Raw genomic sequence first — 7,375 nt, 5'->3', positions numbered from 1 at the left:
ACACACACACACACACACACACACACACACACACACACACAGGGGTTACAGCAACAACAACAAAAATCCCCTGACTCAAACTCTCAGATGGATTGTCTCGGGCCAAGTTAACCTCCCCTTTCATTTAAGAAAGTCATGACCATCCTGCTTTTAGGGAAAGAGGGTGTATGCCTCATTTATTTTTTCATTATTTTTTATTTCACCTTTATTTAACTAGGTAGGCTAGTTGAGAACAAGTTCTCATTTGCAACTACGACCTGGCCAAGATAAAGCATAGCAGTATGAGCAGACAACACAGAGTTACACATGGAGTAAACAATTAACAAGTCAATAACACAGTAGAAAACAAAGGGGGAGTCTATATACAATGTGTGCAAAAGGCATGAGGTAGGCGAATAATTACAATTTTGCAGATTAACACTGGAGTGATAAATGATCAGGTGGTCATGTACAGGTAGAGATATTGGTGTGCAAAAGAGCAGAAAAGTAAATAAATAAAAACAGTATGGGGATGAGGTAGGTGAAAATGGGTGGGCTATTTACCAATAGACTATGTACAGCTGCAGCGATCGGTTAGCTGCTCAGATAGCTGATGTTTGAAGTTGGTGAGGGAGATAAAAGTCTCCAACTTCAGCGATTTTTGCAATTCGTTCCAGTCACAGGCAGCAGAGTACTGGAACGAAAGGCGGCCAAATGAGGTGTTGGCTTTAGGGATGATCAGTGAGATACACCTGCTGGAGCGCGTGCTACGGATGGGTGTTGCCATCGTGACCAGTGAGCTGAGATAAGGCGGAGCTTTACCTAGCATGGACTTGTAGATGACCTGGAGCCAGTGGGTCTGGCGACGAATATGTAGCGAGGGCCAGCCGACTAGAGCATACAAGTCGCAGTGGTGGGTGGTATAAGGTGCTTTAGTGACAAAACGGATGGCACTGTGATAGACTGCATCCAGTTTGCTGAGTAGAGTCTTGGAAGCCATTTTGTAGATGACATCGCCGAAGTCGAGGATCGGTAGGATAGTCAGTTTTACTAGGGTAAGCTTGGCGGCGTGAGTGAAGGAGGCTTTGTTGCGGAATAGAAAGCCGACTCTTGATTTGATTTTCGATTGGAGGTGTATGATATGAGTCTGGAAGGAGAGTTTGCAGTCTAGCCAGACACCTAGGTACTTATAGATGTCCACATATTCTAGGTCGGAACCATCCAGGGTGGTGATGCTAGGCGGGCATGCGGGTGCAGGCAGCGATCGATTGAAAAGCATGCATTTGGTTTTACTAGCGTTTAAGAGCAGTCGGAGGCCACGGAAGGAGTGTTGTATGGCATTGAAGCTTGATTGGAGGTTAGATAGCACAGTGTCCAATGACGGGCCGAAAGTATATAGAATGGTGTCGTCTGCGTAGAGGTGGATCAGGGAATCGCCCGCAGCAAGAGCAACATCATTGATGTATACAGAGAAAAGAGTCGGCCCGAGAATTGAACCCTTTGGCACCCCCATAGAGACTGCCAGAGGACCGGACAGCATGCCCTCCGATTTGACACACTGAACTCTGTCTGCAAAGTAATTGGTGAACCAGGCAAGGCAGTCATCCGAAAAACCGAGGCTACTGAGTCTGCCGATAAGAATATGGTGATTGACAGAGTCGAAAGCCTTGGCAAGGTCAATGAAGACGGCTGCACAGTACTGTCTTTTATCGATGGCGGTTATGATATCGTTTAGTACCTTGCGTGTGGCTGAGGTGCACCCGTGACCGGCTCGGAAACCAGATTGCACAGCGGAGAAGGTACAGTGGGATTCGAGATGGTCAGTGACCTGTTTGTTGACTTGGCTTTCGAAGACCTTAGATAGGCAGGGCAGGATGGATATAGGTCTGTAACAGTTTGGGTCCAGGGTGTCTCCCCCTTTGAAGAGGGGGATGACTGCGGCAGCTTTCCAATCCTTGGGGATCTCAGACGATATGAAAGAGAGGTTGAACAGGCTGGTAATAGGGGTTGCGACAATGGTGGCGGATAGTTTCAGAAATAGAGGGTCCAGATTGTCAAGCCCAGCTGATTTGTACGGGTCCAGGTTTTGCAGCTCTTTCAGAACATCTGCTATCTGGATTTGGGTAAAGGAGAACCTGGAGAGGCTTGGGCGAGGAGCAGCGGGGGGGGCGGGGCTGTTGGCCGAGGTTGAAGTAGCCAGGCGGAAGGCATGGCCAGCCGTTGAGAAATGCTTATTGAAGTTTTCGATAATCATGGATTTATCGGTGGTGACCGTGTTACCTAGCCTCAGTGCAGTGGGCAGCTGGGAGGAGGTGCTCTTGTTCTCCATTGACTTCACAGTGTCCCAGAACTTTTTGGAGTTGGAGCTACAGGATGCAAACTTCTGCCTGAAGAAGCTGGCCTTAGCTTTCCTGACTGACTGCGTGTATTGGTTCCGGACTTCCCTGAACAGTTGCATATCACGGGGACTATTCGATGCTATTGCAGTCCGCCACAGGATGTTTTTGTGCTGGTCGAGGGCAGTCAGGTCTGGGGTGAACCAAGGGCTGTATCTGTTCTTAGTTCTGCATTTTTTGAACGGAGCATGCTTATCTAAAATGGTGAGGAAGTTACTTTTAAAGAATGACCAGGCATCCTCAACTGACGGGATGAGGTCAATGTCCTTCCAGGATACCCGGGCCAGGTCGATTAGAAAGGCCTGCTCACAGAAGTGTTTTAGGGAGCGTTTGACAGTGATGAGGGGTGGTCGTTTGACTGCGGCTCCGTAGCGGATACAGGCAATGAGGCAGTGATCGCTGAGATCCTGGTTGAAGACAGCGGAGGTGTATTTGGAGGGCCAGTTGGTCAGGATGACGTCTATGAGGGTGCTCTTGTTTACAGAGTTAGGGTTGTACCTGGTGGGTTCCTTGATGATTTGTGTGAGATTGAGGGCATCTAGCTTAGATTGTAGGACTGCCGGGGTGTTAAGCATATCCCAGTTTAGGTCACCTAACAGAACAAACTCTGAAGATAGATGGGGGGCGATCAATTCACAAATGGTGTCCAGGGCACAGCTGGGAGCTGAGGGAGGTCGGTAGCAGGCGGCAACAGTGAGAGACTTATTTCTGGAGAGAGTAATTTTCAAGATTAGTTGTTCGAACTGTTTGGGTATGGACCTGGAAAGTATGACATTACTTTGCAGGCTATCTCTGCAGTAGACTGCAACTCCTCCCCCTTTGGGGAGGACTCATGGTGTAATCATAACAACATACAGGAACTCAAGTCTTTTTATTCACCTGAACTAGAATTCCTTACCATCAAATGCCGACCACATTATTTCCCAAGAAAATTTTCTTTGATTATAGTCGTACATCCCCCCAAGCAGATACCGCGACGGCCCTTAAAGAACTTCACTGGACTCTATGTAAACTGGAAACCATATGTCCTGAGGCTGCGTTTATTAAAGCTGGGGATTTTAACAAAGCAAATTTCAGAACGAGGTTACCTAAATTCTACCGGCACATTGATTGTTGTACCCACTTGAGCAAAACATTGAACAACTGCTACTCTAACTTCCGCGATGCACACATCGACCGGACAGTAGTGGAGAAGGTGGAAAGTTTTAAGTTCCTGGGCATACATACGCATCACGGACAAACTGCAATGGTCCACCCACACAGACAGTGTGGTGAAGAAGGTGCAACAGCGCCTCTTCAACCTCAGGAGGCTGAAGAAATTTGGCTTGTCACCTAAAACTCCACAAACCTCTACAGATGCACAATCTAGAGCATCCTGTCGGGCTGTATCACCGCCTGGCATGGCATCTGCACCACCCTCAACCACAAGGCTCTTCAGAGGGTAATGCGGTCTGTACAACTCATCACCGGGTGCAAACTACCTGCCCTCCAGGACACCTACACCACCCAAAGTCGGAAGGCCAAAAAGATCATCAAGGACAACAACCACCCGAGCCACTGCTTGTTCACCCCACTATCATCCAGAAGCCGAGGTCAGTACAGGTGCATCAAAGCTGGGACCGAGAGACTGAAAAACAGCTTCTATCTCAAGGCTGTTAATTAAAACGCTATCGCTAACATAGAGAGGCTGCTGCCAACATATTGACTCAAATCACTGGCCACTTTAATACATCTAATAATGGTATCACCAGCCACTTTAAATAATGACACTTTATATAATGTTTACATACCCTACATTACTCATCTCATATGTATATACTGTACTCTATACCATCTACTGCATCCTGCCTATGCCGCACGGCCATGGCTCATCCATATATTAATATGTACATATTCTTAATCATTCCTTTACACTTGTGTGTAAAAGTTAGTTGTTGTGATTTTGTCAGATTTCTTGCTAGATATTACTGCACTGTCGAAACTAGAAGCACAAGCATTTCACTACACTGGCATTAACATCTGCTAACCATGTGTATGTGACCGAATAAAATTTGATTTGATTTGAAGAGCTCTCTTAATAAGCAGCCGCTCCTAAACCTTGAAACGTCAGTTGTAAAACTGCAGGAATATTCATCTCACGTAGAACACACAACAACAAGTCAACTAGGTAAATAGGTCAACTATTCTACAATGATTTACTTTAATAACGCCATTACATGGCAGAAATAGTAGCAGTGTCAAGTTCCTTCCTGAGGCTTTGAATAAATTTACCAGCAGCTACAGTCGGTTTCACACCGCTGTCTGACTTAAGCGCTGTGGTGATGCGCTTTATAGACTATTTAATGCCCTTCATCTGAACGTTGGAGTGTTGGCAACAATCATGCATGTCAGTTCAGTGCACACTGCGTAACAGAGAAAACAACATATTTGAGAGTACGTTTATTTGGGAATATATTTCGTAGAACAGACACGCTTCTGGAAAATGTTAACTCCTGCGCAAGCACACACATACCTACAGACAAACAGAGCAAATGAACCCTCAACCTCCTCTGTCCACTGTGGTGAGATGTGAGCAGCCGTCTGTGTCTGATTGGACGCTTCACCGATGAAGTCGAAAGCCAAGGGAGCCAATTAGAGAGCAGTAACAGCCATTCTGCCCTCTCCCTCCCCAAATGAGGCCCTTTCACGGCTTCTGCTGAGCAGCAGTCATCCACAGAGTGATGGGACTGTCTCCTTTTGAATACCTACAGTACCAGTCAAAAGTTTGGACACACCTAGTCATTCAAGGGTTTTTCTTTAGTTTCCCTATTTTCTACATTGTAGAATAATAGTGAAGACATCAAAACTATGAAATAAGACATATGGAATCAATTAGTAACCAAAAAAGTGTTAAACAAATCAAAGTATATTATAGAATTTAGATTCTTCAAAGTAGCCACCCTTTGTCTTAATGACAGCTTTGCACACTCTTGGCATTCTCTCAACCAGCTTCAGCTGGAATGCTTTTCCAACAGTCTTGAAGTTCCCACATATGCTGAGCACTTTTCAGCTGCTCTGCCTTCACTCTGTGGTCCAACTCATCCCAAACCATATCATTTGGGTTGAGGTTGGGGGATTGTGGAGGCCAAGTCATCTGATGCAGCAAAGGATCACTGTCCTTCTTAGTAAAAGAGCCTTTAAAAATCCTGGAGGTGTGTTGGGTCATTGTCCTGTTGAAAAAAAAATGTTATAGTCCCACTAAACGCAGACCAGATGGAATGAGATATTGCTGCAGAATGCTGTGGCAGCCGTGCTGGTTAAGTGTGTCTTGAATTCTAAATATATCACTGACAGTGTCACCAGCAAAGCACCCCCACACCAATACACCTTCTCCTCCATGCTTCACGGTGGGAACCACGCATGCGGAGATCATCCATTCACCCACTGTGTGTCTCACAAAGACACGCTGGTTGGAACCAGAAATCTCAAATTTGGACTCATCAGACCAAAGGACAGATTTCCACCGCTGTAATGTTCGTTGCCTGTGTTTCTTGTCCCAAGCAAGTCGCTTCTTCTTATCGGTGTCCTTCCGTAATGATTTCTTTGCAGCAATTCGACCATGATTCATGCAGTCTCTTCTGAAAAGTTGATGTTGAGACTCCAAACTTCTTGGATATAGGGGGCGCTATTTTAATTTTTGGATGAAAAATGTTCCCGTTTAAAACAAGATATTTTGTCACGAAAAGATGCTCGACTATGCATATAATTGACAGCTTTGGAAAGAAAACACTGACGTTTCCAAAACGGCAAAGATATTGTCTGTGAGTGCCACAGAACTGATGTACAGAAAAAACCCAGATAAAAATCCAGTCAGGAAGTGACACATTTTTTTAAAATCACCTCATGCCAATGACTCCTTATATGGCTGTGAAGGAGCTAGGAGTCAGCTTACGTTTTCCACGTTTTCCTCAAGGTGTCTGCAGCATTGTGACGTATTTGTAGGCATATCATTGGAAGATTGACCATAAGAGACTACATCTACCAGGTGGTCGCTTGGTGTCCTCCGTCGCAATTATTGCGTAATCTCCAGCTGCAGTATTTTTCTGTTTGCTTCTGATGAGAAGCCAACTGCCACCACTGATAGATTATCGAATAGATATGTGAAAAACACCTTGAGGATTGAATCTAAACAACGTTTGCCATGTCTCTGTCGATATTATGGAGCTAATTTGGAAAAAAGTTTGCCGTTGTAAGTGACTGCATTTCCCAGTCTTTTTCTTAGCCAAACGTGATGAACAAAACGGAGCTATTTCGTCTACACAAATAATATTTTTGGAAAAAATTTGCCATCTAACTAAGAGTCTCGTCATTGAAAACATCCGAAGTTCTTCAAAGGTAAATTATTTTATTTGAATGCTTTTCTTGTTTTTGTGAAAATGTTGCCTGCTGAATGCTAGGTTTAATGCTATGCTAGGCTATCAATACTCTTACACAAATGCTTGTGTAGCTTTGGTTGAAAAGCATATTTTGAAAATCTGAGATGACAGTGTTGTTAACAAAAGGCTAAGCTTGTGTTTGAATATATTTATTTCATTTCATTTGCGATTTTCATGAATAGGAAACGTTGCGTTATGGTAATGAGCTTGAGGCTATGATTACGCTCCCGGATACGGGATTGCTCGACGCTAGAGGTTAAGCATTTATTTGGGCTGTAATTTCTGAGGCTGGTAACTCCAATGAACTTATCGTCTGCAGCAGAGGTGACTCTGGGTCTTCCATTCCTGTGGTGGTCCTCATGAGAGCCAGTTTCATCATAGTGCTTGATGGTTTTTGCAACTGCACTTGAAGAAACTTTCAAAGTTCTTGACATTTTCCGGACCGTTTCTCTTTGCGTATTTGAGCTGTTCTTGCCATAATATGGTATTTTACCAAATAGGGCCATCTTCTGCATCCCACCCCTAACTTGTTACAACACAACTAATTGGCTCCAACGCATTAAGAAGGAAAGAAATTCCACAAAT

This window comes from Oncorhynchus mykiss, chromosome 21 (genome assembly GCF_057628025.1).
Source record: "Oncorhynchus mykiss isolate SJ-2025 chromosome 21, ASM5762802v1, whole genome shotgun sequence".
NCBI lineage: Eukaryota > Metazoa > Chordata > Actinopteri > Salmoniformes > Salmonidae > Oncorhynchus > Oncorhynchus mykiss.
This window is presented reverse-complemented; position numbering follows the sequence as displayed.